We start from the raw sequence: 23,182 nt of genomic DNA, 5'->3' as shown, positions 1-23,182 counted from the left end.
CAACTTGCCCAACTAGTGGCTCCCATCAGTCCTTACTACTTATACAGCTTAGACAGGGAGGAGCCTGGTGTAAACCGGGTCAGTTTCAGGGATTTCCTAAGCCTTTGAGTTATTTCCTTCCTAAGCTAAGGAGCTCCCACGCAGGCTGAGATGTTTCGTCTCTCCATAGAACACATCTGCACCTTCACAACTATCCCTCCGATGTGGGAGGTTTTATCTCAGAGGAAATTGATATATCTTATGTTTTGCAGAGTTCTTTTCAGTATTTGGACTGTTTAGTTTCTAGCTCCATCAGGCCTCGTCTGGCGTTGTGACACTAATAACACTCCTGTGCCTAATGTACCATGTGAAGTCGAAAAGTCAAGAAGTTTTCCAGCGTGAAGCATAACATTCCACCAGTACAGAAACCGAGAATTCACTTTCAATGCCTCTACTATGATACTGTCCTAGAAATACCTTAGTTAATATCTGGAGAAAGACCAGATAGTAAGGCAACAGTAGAAAATCAAACATTGACACCTTGTATTTTCAGGACTGCCCGATAAGGACCTGTGGTTAGCAGCTGTGGCCCTTTTCTGGCCTAAAGACAAAAGAAAAATGGCTTTCAAAGCAGAGGTCAGATAGTATGTCTTAAAAGAAAGCATAACAGTCCTGAGAACAAGCGCAAATTGAAAATTTACCTCAATTTCTCAGTAACCATATCCATCAATTTTAATTAATATCCCACAACATACTTTAAATTGTCGTGGAAACTCTTGAAATATATTCCCCAAATTTCTAGAATTGTTACAAAATGGCCTTAGAGAAATGATGGGCAGACTTTATGCACCCTGGCCTGCTTCTGGAGACATGGATGACATCCTGAGTTCTGGTGGCTTACTCCACAGTTATTGTCACCTTTTCTTTGGAGAGAACACTGCTGTTTCTTTCCCCTTTCAAATATCTGCTCTGATATAATCCTAATTCAAGTGAACAGAGACACTCCTCATTCCCTTGGATCAAAACCAGCATGGAACGGTTTTAGACCAATTCTCCCGCACATTTCCTTCAGAATAGGCACTCAGAAAAGAAGCATGGAACTGTCACATTATGTTTTATTCAGACTGTCCTTACAAGACGACTTCTTCTTCTTCTTCTTCTTCTTCTTCTTCTTTCTTTCTTCTTCTTTTCTTCTTCTTCTCTTCTTCTTCTTCTTTCTTCTTCTTCTTCTTCTCTTCTTCTTTCTCTCTTCTCTCTTCTTCTTCTTCTTCTTCTTCTTCTTCTTCTTCTCCCCCTCCTCCCCCCCCTCCCCCTTGCCCCCCCCCCTCCTCCCCTTCCTCCTTCTTTTTCATGGTCCATAAGCCAAGTCAATATTGGGATCAAATTTAGATAGCTGAGAGTTTACAGCTTTAAAATGACTGCTTAAAATGAAAACTTGGAGACTATCTACAAGGAATCTACAGTGAAACAAAAGCAGTCACTGCGGCCATGGATAGTGAGGCTGTGAAATTAGAAAATGCAATCAAGTTGTCTACACAATGAGTAGAGGTGAGGGGTCATTCATGGGGAGCCTCATCACCATCACTTCAAAATTTAATTCTTTCCTTAATCATCCTCAGGTATTTTATATTCAGCTGTAACTGTGTGATCAGACCCACTTTTGATTTCTCCTAATCATGAACACTGTGGAGAAGCACCTATTCTCAGCTGTCTTATCAGTCTTCAACAACTGGACATTTCTACAGAGCTCCATCAGATGCTTAGAAAAACGTGCTAGCAACAGTTATTCCTCTCTGTGTCTCTGTCTGTTGCTCTTCTCTGTCTCAGTCTTTGTCTCTTTGTCTCTGTCTGTCTGTCTCTTGGTCTCTGTCTACCTGCAAGTCTCTCTGCCTCTGTTGGTCTCTCTTTTCTGTCTCTGTCTCTCTCTGTTGGTCTCTCTATGATTCTCTCTCTCTCTCTCTCTCTCTCTCTCTCTCTCTCTCTCTCTCTCTCTCTCTCTCTCTCTCTCTCTCTCTCTCTCTCTCCAGACCAGGGAGGTAACATAGACCTGAGATACTCAGACTTCCACCTGAAGGTCAGTTGGATCTGCTGACGTATGTTGCTGATTTTGTGACATGGCAGCCATCTGAAAAGAACAGACCAGGCAAATGTATGCTCTCTGTTTTCATAAATGCAGTTCTAGCCAAATGTTTACAGGATTAGCTGAAGAAATTTGCAGTTTCTAGTTGGGTCTTGTTAAAACTTGGCAAACCTTTACTAATGAGTCTATCAACAACCCACCAGGAATTTGATGTCACTCTTAGAATGCTTGATTTTTTTTATGTTTATTGGACAGTATTTAATTGGAAGCCCTAGGGCCTTTTCTGATCACTTGCCCACATTGCCATATGAAGGCATGACCCGCATCCTCAGCTTGAAATAGCTAGTTGAAGAGAAGCAATGCCTGTATAAGCCTAAAAGAGGCCAAGCAAGCAGGCTCCACTGAGGCCTCAGGAGAAGCGGCTTCAGTATGGTGCTGAAAAAGAAAGGATCTAAAACTAGGCCAATCAGTGCATCATCCTTGTGCAGCATTTCCATAGCTAAATACCAAATATTGGGCAAAAGCCAGCGTACCTCATCTACATCAGGATTGTGGGTCACAGCCGTGACTATCAACTAACTATGCAGCGAATTTGGAAATGTACTTCATGGAAAAAAACAAAGTTGGCAGTTTCCTCTCTAGTATCCAGCATAACAGTGCCAGTTTAGTCGTATGTGTTTTCAATGATCAAAACTCAAAGAATTTCCTTGCATCTGCTGGAACCTGCCAAGTCCCACATTTTTGCTTCAAAGTTCTCTGCACTCCAGCTCCGTCCTGTGCACCCAGTCCTGTGTGATGATTCAGCATCTGAAGCCACACACTATGCTTCAAATTCCAGTTCTACTCTTTCCCAGCCTACCTTGAGAACTCGCTGAACTTCAGTTCACTTCTGTTTCTTTTCACTGTGAAATAAGAATTGAAACAAGGCTTATCCTATGTGATTGCTGTGAGGAACAAGTGAGCTGATATGTGAACACTTTAACACAATGGCTCATGCCTGGTGAGAACCATACAGAGTAAATGCTTAAAAGCACACTGGATACTCCCAGCTCACAATGTTTATTACATTACTTCCTCCTTCTGTTTGTTGGTTATAGTGCAGATTATTTAATTTACAGAGAACCTGGGCAAGTTATTTGTTCTTTATTTTCTGTGAAGTTGAGTCTGAAGTAAATACTCAGTAAATTCCATTGGATAGAACTTTACAAAGTCATATGTTCTTTTATAATCTTCTTTGGAACAATAGTTGCAATACCTTTATAGAGAGAATTTTAGAAAAGAACAAATCAGAAAAATATGAGTGATAAAAATTAAAAGTGTAACTGCCCAACAAAAAGTAGATGTTGAGCCAGTTTTCAATTTATTCTAGATGTTTAAAATGCATTCTCAAGAGGGAAAGTCATAGAGAAACTGAACTAGAGCTTGAGCCGCCATCCTCTATCACTATATGAGTTTGATTCACTGTAGTCCTTTTTATTTAAACGTTTGCCCTTCATTCTCCACTCCATTAAATTCCTATCCCATTTTCCCCATCATCATTCCCTCCCAACTTCACGTGTTATTATCATTCAACCAGCTAGCTTAGTCCATCAGCATTTTCAGTATGTGTCATGTGTGTAGTGTAGGCCATCTAGGGGAGTGTAGGTAGCTTTTCAAGGGCCACATCCTTGAAGAACCCTCCCCAGAAGCTATTATTTACTAATAGTTCCTCATCTAGTCATAGGGGTTTGTGTCCACCTACCTTCTCTGTGCTAGTATTTTGTCTAACTTGCTTTTGTAGGGGTCTTGAGTGTGTTATCACAACTACTGTGAGTTCATATATTCAACTGGCGAAACTTTAGTAACTGTAAATGGAGGCAGAGCTTTAGTTTCCTCACCAACCAGACCCAAATAATCACACAGAAACTATATTAATTACAACACTGTTTGGCCAACAGTTTAGGCATATTCCTAGCCAGCTCTTATATCTTAAATTAACTCTTTCTATTAATCTGTGTATCACCATGAGACTATGCCTTACCGGTAAGGTTCTGGAATCTTTCTCCTTTGGTAGCTGCTTGGCATCTGCCTGACTCTGCCTTCTTTCTCCTGACATTCAATTTAGTTTTCCTGCCTAGCTATATTCTGCCCTGCCATAGGCCAAAGCAGCTTCTTTTTTTTTTTCCTTTGGTTTTTCGAGACAGGGTTTCCCTGTAGTTTCTAGAGCCTGTCCTGGAGCTAGCTCTTGTAGACCAGGCTGGCCTTGAACTCAGAGATCTGCCTGCCTCTGCCTCCCGAGTGCTGGGATTAAAGGCGTGCACCACCACCACCTGGCTCAAAGCAGCTTCTTTAACCAAAGTTAATAAAACATATTTACAACATACAGAGGGCAAATCCCCACATCAAGTAATTAAGTTATGTTGTGTCCTAAAAACACTTTTGACTGTCACCTTCTCTTCCTCTGGCTCCTTATAATCTCTCTCCCTGCCTCTTCTGTGGTCTCTGCTTCTTGAGAGAAAGAAGAGACAAATATGACCCAGTTTAGGGTTTTTGAGCATTCTAAACATTGGTCAGTTGTGAGTCCTCAGTGTAATCACTACCTAATGTTGAAAGAAGCTGTTCTACTGAGGTTTTGAGAGAGGCGCTAATCTATTGGTATAATAATAAATCATTGGTTTTAACACTTATGTCCATTTGAAGGAATAATTATAGGTTTGCCTTTAGGGCCTAGGACCTATCTAGCCAAAGTTTCTTTGTTCCTAGTAATGATGAGCATGAGTTCTGTTTTGTGGAGTAACCAAGAGAAATTATAATAACCTATAAATTTAGGGATCTATGAGACCTTATTGGCAAATAACTCCAAGACAGGTAACCCATTTCTGGTACCAGCATTTTGTTAATTATAATCTGTGATGACTTGGAGGAGGACTGTCCCTTACATAGACTAAGGCCATTGAAACTATTTTTATGTATGTGTTATTGTGAGATCTTTGTCTACACTCCCTTTTGTATTTACTAAACTTAGATTAGTTTGAGAAAAGAATTGCTCACAGTCATATGGCCTCCAGATTTGCTAACCATAAGTAGACTTAGGAATAGGTAGGCAAGAAGATTGTTTCTTAATTCCATGAGAAATGCTACTAGAAAAACTCTACATTTAAAAACTCATAATTTTATTTTACTTTTAATACCTAAATGTCATTAAGCCTTTATTTTACATTGTTTTTCATGTTTTTATTGATCTATATATTTTTCCTTACTCCCTCTTTTCCTTCCCTTTTCCCTTCTCACCCTCTCATATGATCCCCACATTTCCATTTACTCAGGAGATCTTGTCTTTTTCTACTTCCCATGTAGATTAGATCCATGTATGTCTCTCTTAGGTCCTCTTTGTTGTCTAGTTTCTCTGGGATGGTGAACTATAAGCTGTTTTTTATTTTATGTCTAAAAACCACTTATGAGTTAGTACATATGATATTTGTCTTTCTGTCATATTACTTCACTCAATATGATATTTTCTGGATCCATCCACTTGTTCACAAATTTCAAGATGTCATTATTATTTTCTCCTGCTGTGTACTACTCCATTGTGTAAATGTCCCACATCTTCTTTATCCCATTTCTTCATTTGAGAGGCAGGTTAGATGTTTCCAGGTTCTGGCTATGACAAATATGCTTCTACGAACATAGTTGAGCACCTGTCCCTTGTGGTATGCTTGAGCATCCTTTGGGTATATACCCCAAAGTGGTATTGGTTGGTCTTAAGGAGGGTTATTTCCTAATTTTCTGAGAAATTGCCATACTGATTTCCATAGCAGCCGTACCAGTTTGCACTTCCACCAGCAATGGAGGCATGTTCCCTTATCCACATCTTCTCAAGGATAAGCTGTCATCAGTGTTTTTGATCTTGGTCATCCTGACAGGTGTATTGATTGAATCTCAGAAAAAAAATTGAATCTCAGTTGTTTTGGTTTACATCTCACTGATGGCTAAGGATGTGAGGATTTCTTAAGTGTCTTTCAGCCATTTGAGTTCATATGTTGAGAGTTCTCTGTTTAGGTCTATACTCCATTTTTATTGGATTATTTTCTTATTTGATGACCAATTCTTGAGTTCTTGTGTTGTATTTTGGTGGAGATTAGCCCTCTGTCTGATCAGGGGTTGATAAAGATTTTTTTCCCATTCTGTTGCCTGCCATTTTGTCTTGTCCACCATGTCCTTTGCTTTAAAGAAGCTTCTTAGTTTCAGTTTTATTGATTGTTTCTCTCAGTGCTACTAACACAGACACTGGAAAATCATAATTTTAAACATGTGGTAGGCTATTAAAAAGCAGAAGAAGTCATATTCTTAAATTTTTTTATATCAGACTAGTCTGTATATGTTCTTACCCCGTAGATTTTATGCCAATTATGCCAAATTTGTAATAAATCTGTCAATATTTCATTTGTTATATAGCAGTTATCACTTAGCTAACTTAACAAAAATCAGAGCATATTTATCAAAAGAGCACTGAAATTACAGCAGCTACCATTTCAATGTTAATACAATTATCTAATAAAACAAGCTTTCAGTAACTATAGCAAGTATATTTAACCCAAGTTTAGATCATTAGCTGGCTGCTTGACTTCTACATTGTATAAAGTTGAAGTAGTAAATCAGATTCCTTACAGGAGTACACCACAGTGGTCTCTGCAGTTGGATTTTTGTTTAAGTTTCTCAACATGTGAAAATTCTGTTCCTTCCATTTTTCTAATCCTTTGTGTTGTTAGATACTCCTCTCATGTCTCCATTGGTCCTTTTCTGAACCTTAGTTCAAGCTATTTATTTTTTATATAATGCTTCTAGTAGTTTCAAATTACATCTCTAATAGATTGATTCTGGATTATTCATTTCTCCTTCAGAATTCTAATAAGCTCCTCCCAAAGCCTGTCTTTGTAAGGGTTTCATTGACATGATGAGGACATCATGAGTAGCCATGGCTACTCTCATCAAGGGAGGAAAACATTTAATTTGAGCTGCTTCTAGTTTCAGAGCTGTAGTCCATTATCTTCAGAGTCACGCAGTAAGCCCTGGTGCTGGAGAAGAAGTTGAAGTGGAGAATTATAAATCTTGATCCACAGGCAATGGGAAATAAACTGTCACTGGCCCTTTCTTGAGCATAGGAGACCTCAAAGCCCACCCCCACAGTGACATACGTCCTCCAACAAGGCCATTCCCTACTGCAAAAAGTCACACTCCTAATAGTGCCACTCTCTATGAGGAACATTTTTTTTCCCAATCATTGCAGCCTGCTAGACCCCCTCTTCTTGGAGGACATCACTACATTCAGAGTTAATGTATTTTGGAATGAATTCTTCATGCCTGAGATCGTCTCTCTACTTTCTTTACTGTTTTTCCTCTCACTCATTAGGAATCAGCATCTCTATTAAACTATTCTACTCTGATTCCATATCCATCCAACCACACATTCTTGAATGTTTGATCATCATATTTCCATCTCCTTGGATCTCTCTGTTATATAAACACCAGAGATAAGTGCCTGGAATTATTACATGGTAATGGTTGAACTGATAAATGAATGTTTCCTGCCTTGGTTTTCTTTCCTATTTTATCATATTTCAGAGTAAAGGTTTAATTACTCTCTGTAAGAATTATGTATTCCTCATGTCACTTCCATTGCAGCCCCTTCACTGCTTATACTCACTCACCTGCAACAATGTGTCTCAGACCCGACTTCACAAACAATAAGTAATATTGATACTGATCAATGATATTATGCCTAAGAAACTCTCACTATTAGAACAGCTTTGCTCATCAGCTATCATGAACAATGTCTGAAAAACAATAATAGTCCCTAAATATCAGATTGTTATCTGTTGGTCCCAATCAATGAGTTTTTTTTCCCCATTCAGAATTGTAATTCTCACGAACCATAGATTATGTAGTAAGAGCTATATTCTGTACTTTGGAAATGGAGGGTTTTTTTTGTAATGTGTTTTAATTTCCTAAGCATATTATTACTTGTATTCTTTACACAAAAATTCTTCTCTTGTATTCCCCATCCACAAATACGCCTTGCACTATGCCCTTTCTTTGCTTTTACTTATAGAATATGTTAACTATAATACAGTGCAACTTTACTTCCTTTTAATGGGAGAACAGAATGAACATAAAAATGAACCTTAATGCACTCAACTAATCACAAGCAATTTACAGTGCTTGTGAACTTTCTAGGGCATCTGTTGTCTGCTACCATATAATGACTCTGAATTCTGATGAATTATGAGAAGTTTGTAACAATGGAGCAGTATGATCAGAGATGAGGTGCTCTGCCTCTCTAGGGAGACGATTTCTTTTTTGAAGGAAGGAGAGTGACCATATATTTCTACAAACACCAGATCACTGATCTTTGAAGCATGTGTTTTGTGAAATGTGATGAAACTTGCCTCTCCTGAAGCTGTGCTTCTCTTTGTGATGTTGTATGAGGACATTCAGACTTCAAATGCTCTAAAGTGGAGGGAAAGTCAGAGTTCAAAAACAACCCAAGGTTGTTTTTATATTGACTTTATATTTTTTTCTTTTCCCACATGCTCTTTCTAGCTGTCTTGGCTGCTTCTCATATCCAGTATGGAAAGCACAAATGCTAAACCTTAAGAGATGTAATTTAGCAGCAAAAAAGGTTTTAGCGCATAGTTAAGTCCTTCCTGCAGGAGACCTCTTGCTCAGAGGACACAAAGGGCACCCACTTAAAAAATGATTGCTATACTCATGGCTAAATTAGTCACAGATGTGTTTAAGTAAGAAGCAGCGTTTAGGTCACTTGATTGTATCACATCTAGTTCAACAGAGCTGTTCCACCTGTGCTTAACTCCTGAGTGTTCTAGAAAATCCAGAAGCTTCTTGGAGAGACTAAGATGACTTACTTTGTTTTATGCCAAACTGGAGCTATGCTTTCCATTAACTTCTAAGTGAAGGGCACTAGCCAGATCTGTTAAATGAGTACTTACAGAAAATACATAGGTTCACAAGGTGGTTGATGCTCTTCTTTTTAATAGTAAATCCATTGCCTTCTTGTGTTGTAACATATCCCTGTGATAATCAGCTGAAGAGGGTTGAACTTGAAGGTTTGCATTCGGTATCAATTGGCAGCTTACTTTGGGGTATGTGGTCTGCAGACCAAAACCACTCATGTTACCACTAGGAAGAAAAAAAAATAGTAAAGTAAGAACCAAGGGTTTCACAACGGCACTTGACAGTCTGTCCCCAATAGAACAAATCTCCTACTAGGCCACAACCCTAAAGTTTCCACCACTTCTCAGGCTTGTGACAAATTGGAGACCCATTTTTAACAAAGAGGCCTTTGGGGATATTTTGGATCCATATAAAAACTGTGGTCAGTTATTCAAACTTTTTCAAAGGCACAGAGAAGAAAATGCAGTGGCAGGCAAGAGTTATGAAGCAGCGAAATGATCTTTGTGTTCAGATCCTAGGGACCTGTGATATTATGATTCAGATGGAATTTCAAAACCTTGAGATAAGGGAAAGCTACGGCTGGTCAGAGTGGAATAATCCAACCCCCTAAATCCTTGAAGAGATTATCTGTTTTTAAGGGAAGAAAAAATGAATGCCATTGGAGGAAGGGGCCATTGGTCAAGACTTGGAAATTTTTCAAGCTCTGAAGGGCAAGGAAAGATTTCCCTTCTGGAGTCGCTAAAGGGGAAGTCAGCTTCTTGTATAATTGTAAGACTATGAAATCACAAATTGTGTAGTAGTAAGCAACCCAGTGTGGTAATTTGTTACTACAACCATGGAAAAGTAATAGGAGTTAACACGACCATTTGTCTCCACTGAAGAGTAGGGAGGACGCAAAAGCCTTTTTCAAAGGTGAGAACTAGATTCTGACTGTTTACATTGCCAACAAAAACTTAATATCTACCTACTTCCTAACTATGACATAATTTTCATTTTAAGCACAGGTTTATTAAAATGTAGTTTGCATGTGTTCCACCTATTTAAGGCATATAATTAAATGTTTTTAATGTAGTCAAAGAGTGTATGATTATGAGGAAAATCTAGTCATAAATACATACAAATATATATAGATAGAATATATATATTGAGAGAGAGAGAAAGAGAGAGAAGAGAGAGAGAGGAGAGAGAGAAGAGAGAGGAGAGAGAGAGAGAGAGAGAGAGAGAGAGAGAGAGAGAGAGAGAGAGAGAAAGACTCGTGTATCCAGGCTAGTCTCTAACTTGCTATGTAGCCCATACTAGCCTTGATTTTTTTCTAATTTAACTTTTATTGATTATTTGGTGAAACTCACCAATCAGCTTGATCTTTGGGAGGGGCTTTAAATAACTCATTCAGTCACTTTACTTAGTATAGGCTATTTTGGCTTTTTATTTTACTTTGCATTTCAAATAATTTTTATCTTTCTAGGAATTTGCCCACTTCATTTAATCTGTTGACATAAAGTTGCCAATAGAGTTCCTCTTTACTCTTTTTTTGTTTGTTTTCTGTAAGTACAATAATTATGTTTCCTTTACACTCTCAGCTTTCGTAATTTAAGTCTTTTTTGTGATAAATCTAGTTATGGGTTCATCAGTCTTTTGTCTTCACACATAATCAGCTTGGTTTTAGTGATTTTCTTTAAGTTACCTCATTTAGCTCTACCCTGGTTGTCTCTATTTTTTCTTTTATTTATTTTTAATTATTTGTTTTGTGTTCAATAAACTCTTCCCTTTCAAGTATTTTAAGGGGAAAGCAAAGGTTGTTGATTTAATCCCACCATTTGGGAGGCAGAGGCAGGCAGATCTCTACAAGAGCTAGTTCCAGGACAGGCTCCAAAGCCACAGAAAAACACTGTCTCAAATAAATAAATAAATCAGTTTTAAGCTGTGATATTGTTTCTAATTTTTGAGACGTTCACACAATCATATTCATGTCCCACTCTTAGTTAGCTCCTCTCCGATCCACCTTTGTCTCCCTAGCACCAATAACTTTATGTCTTTTTTTTTTTTTACTTAAAGAAGATACTGAGTCTAATATGTGCTACCTCTATCCTCATCTGTGTGGGATTATTCATTGGAACACCTAGCAGAAGCCCTACTCTTAAAGAAAACTGACCCCTTGCCTCAGAAACCCTTAACTGTCAATAGATGCTTGGTAAATGGTATGGGGCTTTTGAGCCCCTGTTCACATGAGGATGTTGACTGGCTCTATCTAGCCTCTCCAACAGTTTTGCTTCTTCAATTTCACAGCTTTAAGCAATGGCCTCTCTATGCCACCATTTAGGGACAACTTTGACACATGCTTGTCTTCAGCTACTTTTTTTCCTTAGTCTCAGGGACAAACTCCATAGCCCCTTTTTTCTGTCCTTTACTCCAGAACCACATGGTCAAATCTGGAAAGTTTTTCTGCTTTCTAGTGCTGAAACATGCCCCCCTTGTTCAATTACATCTTCCCTTCACTGTCTGAGCTTGGCTCTCCTGGAACCGGATTTCTAGACCAGGCTCAGAGATCTGCCAGCCTCAGCCTTCCAAATACTGCAACTAAAGTATATACCACCATATCTGACTCTGATATTTTCTTTAGTTCCTTTTCACTTGGAAAATTAGCTGTCTGGGATCTTGTGTTGGAGTCACAACTCCCTTCATTTCATTTCTTCTTCTTTATTTTTATTTTATTCAGCTGTACATTTTTCTCTACTCTCCCCTTCCTCTCCCTTCCTCTTAAACCCTCTCCCATAATCCCCATGCTCTCAATTTATTCAGGAGATCTTGTTCTTTTCTACTTCCCATGTAGATTAGATCCATATATGTCTCTCCTAAGGTCCTCATTGTTTTCTAGGTTCTCTGGGACCCAGAAATACCACTTTTGGGTATATACCCTAAGGGTGCTCAACCGTACCACCACAAGGACATGTGCTCAACTATGTTCAGAACAGCATTGTTGTGATAGCCAGAACCTGAAAACAACCTAAATGTTCCTTGACTGAAGAATGGATAAGGAAAATGTGGTACATTTACACAATGAAGAACTATATAGCAGAAAAATAATGACATCTTGAAATTTGTGGGCAAATGAATGGAGTTAGAAAACATCATTTTGAGTGAAAGAACCCAGACCAGAAAGACAAATATCATAGGTACTCACTCATAAGTGGCTTTTAGACATAAAGCAAAAAAAAAAAACAGTCTACAAATCATTTCATTTCTTAGTTTGTTTATCTTCTTGAACACAGAATTTAGCTCTATTCTACTTCATAGTGACCCTTTCTTCAGTCTGTACATTTTGTATTTTTATTTGCTCAACTTGCTCCTTTTCATTATAAATCTTCATCAGACTTTATACTGGTAACCACATGACAGAGTCTATGCTAGGTTGTTTTGAGATTTCTTTTTTCTTTGAGATTGAAATTGAACCAAAACTCTTCACTATAGCTTCAGGTAAACATTTTGGACAAGGGTAGTCATATTCTTCACTAAAATATCACAAGAATGATCTCTAGGCAACACAGTAACATTCTGCCACTCTGAAGACTCTTGAGTGAGCCCCCTATAGTTCAACTAACTCTTAGCACCACTGTCTCCCATGCTCTTATTAGTATGGCTCATTTAAGCAGTGCTTAAAATATTCCACTGATTTCCTCACCTAAAGTTCCAAAGTCTGTGGTGATATTTTGTTTGTGCTATATCAAATAAAGCTTGCCTAAGGATCAGAGTATGGAGCAAGCTACGAGTTAGACATAGAGGCCAGGCTTGGTGACACACACCTTTAATCCTAGCACTCATGAGGCAGAGGTAGAGGCAGACAGATTTCTGTAAGTTCAAAGCCACCCTGGCATTTAGACTTCATTATACGAATAACGAAATAAATTAATAGACATTTAGCTAAGTCATAATGGTCAGATTTTCTATTTTCTTGGGATAATTGTGAATACCAAGACTAATGCTATTTGTCATTGTTTTAAATTTAAACATGGAAGGCATCTATTGAAATTTTATCTCATTTGTTGGATTAAATAGTAAAAATGGCCTTTTCACCAAAAGCAATCTACAGACTCAATGTGATCTCCATTAAAATTTCACAGAATTCCTTACAGAACTTGAAAGAATAAAACTCAACTTGATACAGAAAAACAAAAAACTCACAATAACTAAATAATCCTGTACAATAAATGAATTTCTAGAGATACCACTCTCCCTGATTTCAAGCTGTACTACAGAGCAGTAGTAGTAAAAACCATGTGGTATTGGCATAAAAACAGGCAACTGTTCAATGTAACTGAATCAGTGGCCCAGACATAAATCCACATACATACCTGATTTTTGATAAAGAAACCAGAAATATACAAAGAAAAAAAAGCATTTTCAACAAATTATGCTTGTTTAACTGGATGTCAGCAAGTAGAAGAATACAAATAGATTCATATCTATCACCCTGCACAAAACTCAAGTCCAAGTGAATTAAATACCTCAACACAAAACCAGATATATTGAAGCTGACAGATGACAAAGTGGATAATATTATTGAATGTATTGGCAAAGGAAACAACTTTCTGAACAGAACTTCAATAGTACAGGCATTAAGACTGAAATTAATAAATGTAACATCATGAAACTGAAAAGCTTCCATAAGGCAAAGGATCACATCAATAGGACAAAACAGCAGCCTATAGAGTGGGAAAATATCTTCACCGTTCCCACATCTGACAGCCAACAGATTTCCAGCTCAGGATACTAGACATCGAAAACCCAAATAATCCAATTTTAAAATGTGGTACAGATGTAAACAGACAGCTTTCAACAGAACAATATCAAATGACCTAGAAACAGTTAAAGAAATGCTCAGCATCCTTACCCAGGAAGAAAATGCACATCAAAATGACCCTGAGATTCCTTCAAGCTTACAACTGTCCGAATGGTTACAATAAAAAGCACAAGTGATACCTCATGCTGGCAAGGATGTGGAGCAAGGGGAACACTGTTTCATTGCTGATGGCAGTGCAAACTTGTGCAGACACTTTGGAAATCAATATGGTGCTTTCTCAGAGACCTGGGAATATGCCCAAAGGATGTTCTACCATACCACAAGGACACTTGCTCAACTATGTTCAAAGAAGCTTTATTCTTAATAGCTAGAAACTGGAAACAACCTAGATGTCCATCAACTTAAGAATGGATAAAGAAAATGTGGTACATTTACACAATGGAATATTACCCATTTTTTAAAAACAATGACATCATCAAATTTGCCCTGCGCTAGGTCAGCTACAGATGTGCCGCTTGATTGACTTGTGAAGCTCCTAACAGTGGAAGCAGGGTGGTCTCTAACACTGTTACCTGCTTTGGGGACCCTTTCCTTATACTAGTTGTCTTGTCTAGCCTTAAATACTAGGAGATGCCTACTCTTACTGTAACTTGATATGTCATGGCTGGATGATACCCATGGGAGGCCTGCATTTTTCTGAAGAAAAATGAGAAAGAGTGTATATGAGGGGGAGGAGGTTGGGGCAGGGAGAGGAGGGGAAATGTGATTCGTCTTGAGAATTAATATTAATAAAAAGCAAAAATAAAATTTTTTTCAAATAGAAAAAAATCTTTATCTCAAATTAAAGTCTTATAATTGAATGATAAAGATTTCAGAGTTTTTGAAAGGAGCTGGATTTAGTGCTTACTGCACTTAGTGAAGAAGTACATCTTGATTTTAGACCAAATTTCTCATGTACAATGTAGTCCAGACAAGGAGAAAAGAAAAATAAGCAGCCAGTGAGATCAAATGTAAAGAAAATTGTTATGTATCTCATTAGGTGAATATGGTAATGTAAAGACCAAAACTGATAGATATCTTTGACTATGAAAGTATTAAACTCGACAGTGGATCTCAGCATCATAACAAAATGAAGTGTTTTCCTCCCTATTTTCCAGAGGGGAAGATGAAAGCTTAGAGAAGTTTCAATATACAAACTTGTAGAGCTAGCAGATTCTACAATGAGATTAATATCTAATAGTTCTTATGTTCAGAAACCACAGTTAAGGCCCAGAAAAGCAAGTTAATTCATAGATTGATGATGTGGGAAGCCCCTCTGTGTGCTGTGATTATCATTAAGGAATAAAGAAACTGCTTTGGACCTATAACAAGGCAGAACTTAGGTAGGCAGGGAAAGCTAGGCTGAATGCTGGGAGAAAGAAGTCAGAGAAAAGACATGGAGCCACTGTAACTCTTACAGGTTACGTGCCAAAACATAGCCTGTAAGCCACTGTCATGTGGTGATACACAAATAAATGGAGATGGGTCAAATTAATATGTAAGAGTTAGCCAGTAAGAAGTTAGAGCTAATGGGCCAAGCAGTAATTTAATTAATACAGTTTCTGTGTGATTATTTCAGGGGTCTGGGTGGCTGGGAAATGAACAAGTAGCCAAGTGGCCTCCTCCTACAGGTTGATTTTGAGGGACCATCTTTTTGAGCAGGTTGCATGGAAAAAAAAAAATGACACACGAGCTAAGCAGGCTCATTGATCACATGATTTCCAGACACGACATTTGGGGCCAATTAGTAAGCATTTCAGATGTTATGCTATAAGGTTGGTGTGCTAGGAATGTAACAACACAGAAGTCACATGTGTTCACACAAATAGAAGCAAACAGGGACTTGGTGAATCGATGGAAATTATAGTATTAATAAAGGCCTTTTGGAGAAGATAAAGTTAGGATGCAAAACAGTAAAGAGCAATGTCACTCAGTCATAGAGAGGCAGTAAAAGACTTCATTATGGGAGCAGAAAGATAAGATGGGCAGGTATGGGGGAGAAAAAGTTCACTTAAGTGAGAAAAAAATCATAAGAACAGAGAACAGATGTATTCAGGAAAGAGAGTATGTCTGTGTTACATACAGGTTGCAGACATGAGAATGGACTTGTGAGAGCTGACAGTGGTTAAGAAGGCTATGAAAGATTTGCTTACATTCAGAGACTTTTGAACTATGTTGAAGCAAGCAAAGAGATTTTTTTTCAGATACTCAAAGGATGCTGCATTCTACCACAAAGACACTTGCTCAACTATGTTCATAGTAGCTTTATTTGCAATAGTCAGAAACTGGAAACAACCTAGATGTTCCTCAAGCAAAGAATGAATTTTTTTAAATGTGATACATTTACACAATGGAGTATTTCTCAGCTGTTAAAAAAGTAACATCATGAAATTTTCAGGCAAATGGATGGAACTAAAAAAAAATCATCCTAAGCAAGGTAACTCAGACCCAAGACAAACATGGCATGTACTCACTTATAAGTGGCTATTACCTATAAAGTAAAGGATAACCATTTATCTCTGTGTCTACAATTCAGACCCAGACAGGCTAAGTAACAAGAAGTTCCCAAGGTTTGGGGATCGAATGGATCTTCCTGGGAAGAGAAAACAGAATTGATTTTAAGGGTAAATTGGGCACAGATGGGGATGGGAGCAGGATGGATTGAATAGGGGTGAAAGAGTACTAGGAGAGACTACTGGAATTGGGGGACATTTCAGAGGTGAAGTAGAAACCTAATACATTGGAAACTCCCAGGAATCCACCAGCATGACCCTAGCAAAGACTCCTACTAATGGGGCTATGGAACCTGACCTGGCCACATTCTGTAACCAGGCAGGTTGTCTAGTGGAGGGACTAGAGCACCAACCCAGCCACAAAGCCTTCCACCTATAATTTGTCCTACCTGCAAGTTATGCAGGGGTAAAGGTGGCACAGAACTTATGGAGGTGGACAAACAATAACTGGTCCAAACTGAGATCCATGCCATGAGAGAGAACCCACACCTGCCAGTGCCAGGAGAGCCAGCACCCAGAGTTTGGATATCCCAGAGACCCAAATAGGATCAGCGAAAAATTCAATGAAATGATTCCTACTGAAACTTGGCTATACTTGTAGACCAGAGTTTAGCATAGTCATCATCAGAGGCATCACCAGACACACCTGAGAGCAGATGCAGGCAGAGATTGGGGAATCCTGCAGAAGTGAGCAAGGAAAGATTAATAGAAGCAAGAGGGGTCTAGACACCACAACAAAATGGCCCACAGAATCAACTAAGTAGAGCTCTTAGGGGCTCACAGAGACTCAACCAACAATCAGGAAGCCTGTATGGGTCTGACCTATGTCCTCTGCATAAATGTTGTGTTCCTGTGTGATTCCTAACAGTGGGAGTGGGAGATGGTTGTCTCTGACTCTTTTGTCTTCTTTAGGGACCCTTTTCCTCCTACTGGGTTGCCTCATTTAGCCTTAGTATGAGGATACGTGTCTAATTTTATTATAATTTAACATGCCATGCTTGTTCGTTATTCTTGAGATGACTATCCTTTTATGAAGGAAAAGGAGGGAGAGTGGATCTGGGGGAGAAGGGATGCTGTTGAGAGAGACTTGGGAGGAGAGGAGGAAAGAGGAATCTTGATCAGGATGCAATATATGAGAGAATGCATTTTAAAAAGAGATAAAAGAAAGATAAGCCCATATTAGATATGACTATCTCACTGCATCTATATACATATGTTTATATATACAATTTATATATTTATGTAAATATACATTTGCACACATATATGTTATTTGCATATATTTATATAAATATACACATGCACACACATATATATGTAAGAAAGAAAGAGAGAGAGTTATTACATAGCCCTGACTGGCCTTGAACTCACACAAGTCTCCCTGCCTCTCGCAAATGATGGAATTAAAGGGGTGTGACACCATACCATGTCATATGACCATATTCTACCTTCAAAATATTTTCACAGGATATCAGGATGTGTTAGGTAAATTTGGATACAGAAGACCATTTTGGATGCCAGTAACAGGTAGTAGTTTTGGTAGGGGAGATGAAGCAGTGCAGTTATAGTGAAGATGGACAGACTAGATTAAAATCTAGAGCTACTAGAAGCATAGAATGAATGCGACTTGGAGACTCGTGAAAGATGACTTTTACTATCAGAGAGACTTGAGTCTGTTTCCATTGTCATAGAAAGGACCAGTCGTAAAGAGAGGTGACAAAAGCCAAACTAGGCAACTGTGGAGAGAGAGGAATCCCTGAGATGAGGCAAAGAGAGTAGTGTTCATTATTCTCAGATGAGAGACATTGCCTCTCTGACAAGCAAGCACTGAGTTCACTTTTGAGAATCAGAAGTCTAGACTCCATATCCACGACCCGAGGGAAGGGATGACAAGCATAGCACAAGATGGATATGTCACTTCTCCTGGAAAACTACATGAGTGCCCGCCTGCTTAGTAGTGTTCATACTGCTGAGCTCTTTCATGGAAACATTTCTGTCTTTGTTAAACATGTCATGCTCTAAGATCAACACAGTGAGGCCTAAGGAAAGAAAAAGACAACCTGAAAAACCAGTAAAATATATACGAAAAGGGAGTAAAATTGTAAATGTAAATTTAAATAATTACCAATAACTGTTAATGTTACCACTAACTGCTGCAAATGACTACAAGTCTTTGATACTGTAGGGCAATCCCCATGCAGCAGTTCATTGCCCAGATATGAGAGCAGAAAAGTTGATAACCAGACCCAGGGTTAGAATTTTGCTAACTACAGTAATGCCAGGGCATAGAAATCTGTGGCTACAGTGGGAAGGGCAGAATTAAAAACCTAACTGACTGCTCTTTTATAAGTATTGGCAGGAACCAGAGGGGATGATTGCAGGATCAATTGACGAGGTGAGGAAGAGGCAAAGGTGCTTGAGATGGGCCAAGGTCTGTAGTTGGCACTTGTTGATTGCACTGTGTAGATTAACATATTTCCTATAGTTTGCATATGTTGAAATTAATAACATACCCATTAAGATGGCATTTTATTCCAATTTTCAAAAGAAAAAATAAAATCATAAAAAGTTTGAGTAACTTGCATAAAATCCTAAACAGATATTAACGGAAACAATAACATGGATCACAGTCATTTCCTATATCAGGCATTAATCTACAATGTTATATTCTACATTTATTTTGTTTTTATTATTTTATTTTGTTACTTCAGTACTAGGGATCCACACGGTGCTTCCCACTTGCTAGCAAAGTGCTCTACCACTGATCTTATAGAAAATTAAAATTACTATTATCACTTTAGAGAGGAAGTACAAACATTTCAGTAGTTATTAAACAGTTCTCTTGTGGTTAAGTAGCAGGAGCTAGGACCTAGATTGCATGTTAAAAATAGGTTATCAAAGCTGTGCTACTAAAAGACCCTTGTTTTAGCCCACGAGAAACAGCACTGATTTAAGGAATGTTAGGAGACATTGTATTTGAGGCATTTTGAAAACCTTTCTTCCAAGAATTTTAATAAAGATCTTAATCTGTGTAACACTAAATTTAAATAAAATGAAATAGAAGAAATTGGAGTAAAATTCATATTATAGCAATATAAAACAAAACACAGCAGTTGAACCCGATCCATGAAAAAGAAGAATGGTCGAAACAGCAGGAAATAAACAAATGTTAGAAGTCTTTGGAGAGATTCTTGGTTACTTTCTTTTCTGCCTGTGACTGCTCAGTCAAATTTCCCACTGATTTAATTGTGCTGTCTGAGTTCTTCGTGAGAATGGTTACATTTTTCTTACGTGAATAGCTCAAATGTAAGCATTTTGCAGGTAAGAATTCAGAGCAGAGTTTCCTCATTATTATTCCGTTAAATCCCTGAAGAAGAAGATTGTTTGACCATCTCCCTTTCCCACTCATCAACACAGCCTTGGATAATTCTTTAAATGATAGAAGCCTCAATATTTCTTTCACCTCAAGAGTTAATCTCCCCCACATTTACCAATATGTGAAAAGGATATAAGGAAACAGCTCATTTGTTTCTTGACTGACTTGTTAATATCTAATTAAGCCTGAAGTTCACAAGAGGATGACAATTATCTGTGACTTTCTGTACAAATCTGGACTTGCTGTAGATAGTGACCACAGTTCTGTATTCATAAGTTAACTTAGTAAAAATACCACAAATGCACTATCCCCCCCCCCCATCCACAGCTTAAGGAAAGTAAAAATCTGTGTGACTGCTGGAAAATTTAGAACCTTTCTCCTATAAGTCATCTGATGAGCTTCACTCCCATCAATGACACGACATCTGCAAACATCATCACAGCAATGGCAGTAGTGTGCAGGAATGATCTTTTGTGATGCCTTACCGCAAACTAGCTCATGATGCCTCTTCATCTGGAAACCATACATCTTTGGAAGCAGACACTAAGGTTATATTTGCTAGATCCTTGGTGCTAAGATCAGTGCAAACAGTTAAGTCAATGCAGCCTACTTAGCTTTTGACAAAGATGTTATTGGATACCTGATTCCAGTGGACTGAATGAATATTACATTGGCTGCAGCATCAAGTCAGAAAAGTTTCTCACTAGCCTCAGCAGAAAGGTGCTGCAAGTATATGAAGCATGTATTGTGCTGCTATTCTTCTTTCTTCTGGGAAGGTCATTTATAAATCAAACCGACTAACTCATAGGAGGAAAATACAATATAATCAGAGTTCTTGCAGAGGTCGCAAATAAATGAAGAACATAATTGTTCAAGTTTTGTCTTTGGTAACAAAACATTTGGTGATTTTTATGGGTGATTAGTGTATGCTTTTATGAGGTGGAGAAGAGAATAGATTATTTTTTGATTGATTGGCTTTGTGTACCCCATGCTTATGTGGAACTCAACAGACTAGCCTCAAACTCATAACGCTCTTCCTGATTCAGTTTTTTGAGGTTAGGCTTACAGGCATGAGTCATTGTGTCAGACTCAAGGGAGGTCTTTATTCCCTTTAGTATATACATGACATAATATTTTAACCCATTCTGATTGGTATATTATCAGTTCTCATATGTTCCTGTGATTAATTTTAATGTATCACAATAGAAATTCCAAACCTAACATGTGGGCAGAATCAGCCTGTAGATATGTTTTATTTGGGCAGCGCTGAACTTTGAAGGTCAGAAGATGGATGTAACCTCTAGAAGGAGGTTCATGGCCCACTATCCCAAGGGTCCACTTCTGCAGACTCTGTCTTAGCTTATTGCCATCTGGCCTTATTCAGTCCTGGGCAGGCATTGGAATTTAAAGTTTCTGATGAAAGGGAATAAACAAATAACCTGGTTATTTATTTTTGCAAGACCAAGCCGTACAGAACACAGCAAGCACTCCTTTCTATTATAAGTAAATGCCAGGGATGCCGGGACTGCAGTCTGGGACTTCAGAGCGCTCTGTCGGTAACAAGATCTAAAGGGGCTGATTTTCACAACAATCCCCACAAATGCTTAAACACCAGCAAAAAAGAGGGCGAACAGAGTAAAGAACCACAGGATATTTAATTAGGCAGAAAGGGGTCCCATCACCCCGACTGAAGGAGGGAAAAGGGCTACCCCGGCAGTGGAAGGCTTTCTGCTCACTGCCCATGTGATTGCCCAGAAAGCTGCTGCGATCTGGTGCTGGCAACAGCACATCTCCCTATTTGCACATGCATGGAAACACTCTTTGTTGAAGCTACTTGACAACACTTAGTGTTTGTTTACCTGTCATTCTGCGAAGCCACACACCGACTGTTTAGGTTACACCTAATGACAGTTTCTCATTCATTTTATCGCTTAACATTTCTTTTTATTTAGCTCTTGTTGTGGTTTAACAACCCCTTTCATTTATTGGAATTGTAGACAAGTCTGAAATGTGAGTGTACTGGGAAGACAAACACGCGTCATTACCTTTCTTCTCCTGCTGCGCAGTCGTTTGTGAAATCCGCCAGGGAACAGCAGTTGCTGATGCTCTGGAAGCAGGGGAGCGGGAGAGATGGCTTCAGAATGCCACAGACTGCACTGGTATTTCTTTGAGCCGCATCTCCTAGTGACATCGGGCCCTTCAGATAGAGGCCCACGGTGGTCTATCACATTACATAGTGATAATGGGATCTTCAGTAAGAGTATTTTTCAGAGTCTACTCCCCAGGGAAGACCAGGTTCAGTCTGCTCACATCTCTGGTGGTTTGCCTGGCTCTTCAGTTTTAATCTGGGGGACTCTAAGAGAGGACGCTGTGTTTTATCCTAATTTCAATTAATTAAAATAAGAAGCTAGAGGAATGGCCATCCTATAGGACATCACTTTAAGGAAAATAAAGGAATTTTTTGTGTGCCTGCCTCAAGGAAAGTTGGACATTCTTGATCCCGTGTTATAATATTATTATGCCAGATGGCTAAAAGGAATGACATAAGAAGGTGCCACATGTTTGGTGTCCAGAAAGAGGTCATGGTACCCAAAGAAGAGATGTCAATATACTTTAGGGACAATCTGACACTCATGTAGACTCCAAGAAATATTGAGATTGATAGTGGAAAACTGTAGCTGTCAAGTTGGAATGGAAGGAATATTTTTTCTGTGTTAGCTCCAACTAGAAGAAGGACCTTGAAGAGTAACTATGGCTGCCATAAATTCCCTCTGAGAAGATATCAGACCAAAGGTCCAAGAGGGGCAAGATGAGCTCAGGAGCACTTAAGAGGGAAGTTCGAGGACTACGGAGCCAAGCTCAGGCAAAAATGGAATAAAATGGTTTCATTCAAAACCAGCTGAAACTACAGTCTAGTTGAAAAGAAAGATGACAAGTGACTGAGCCATGGGATTAGCTCAGCCCGATTTCATAAGGCTTTAGGTAGTTTGACACATATAATACATTAAAGTTTTAGTTATCTGTTTTACTTTTTTCAGTAAGTGTGTGTACGTGTCTGTGTGTGTGTGTGTCTGTGTGTGACTCAACGTGTATGCATTTGGTGTATACCTGTGTATGTGTATGCATGTCAACGTCAGGTATAATTCTTCCAGCACCATTCAGATTTTTTAAAGATTTGGTTCCCAATAAAAGTTCCCTAATATGGGCTTATGTCCATACAAGATTACATACATGAGGGTGATTGTAGAAAACAGATGGTATGTCTGATAAATTCAACAGTTACCACCACAGGATGAAGGAATTCCAACAGTGAACTAACTACTCAGCTGGGGGAAGATGACCAGTAAAATGATGCAGAAGAAGGACACAGAAGTGTGGACCAAGTAAAATCCCTCTTTTAAAGTCAGAGAAGCTGTGGCAGAAAGAAGTTTACAAGTTAAGTCCAC

The sequence above is a fragment of the Arvicola amphibius genome, chromosome 3 (genome assembly GCF_903992535.2).
Source record: "Arvicola amphibius chromosome 3, mArvAmp1.2, whole genome shotgun sequence".
Classification (NCBI taxonomy): Eukaryota; Metazoa; Chordata; class Mammalia; order Rodentia; family Cricetidae; genus Arvicola; species Arvicola amphibius.
The sequence above is the reverse complement of the archived record's forward strand: the minus strand, read 5'-3'. Positions refer to the sequence as shown.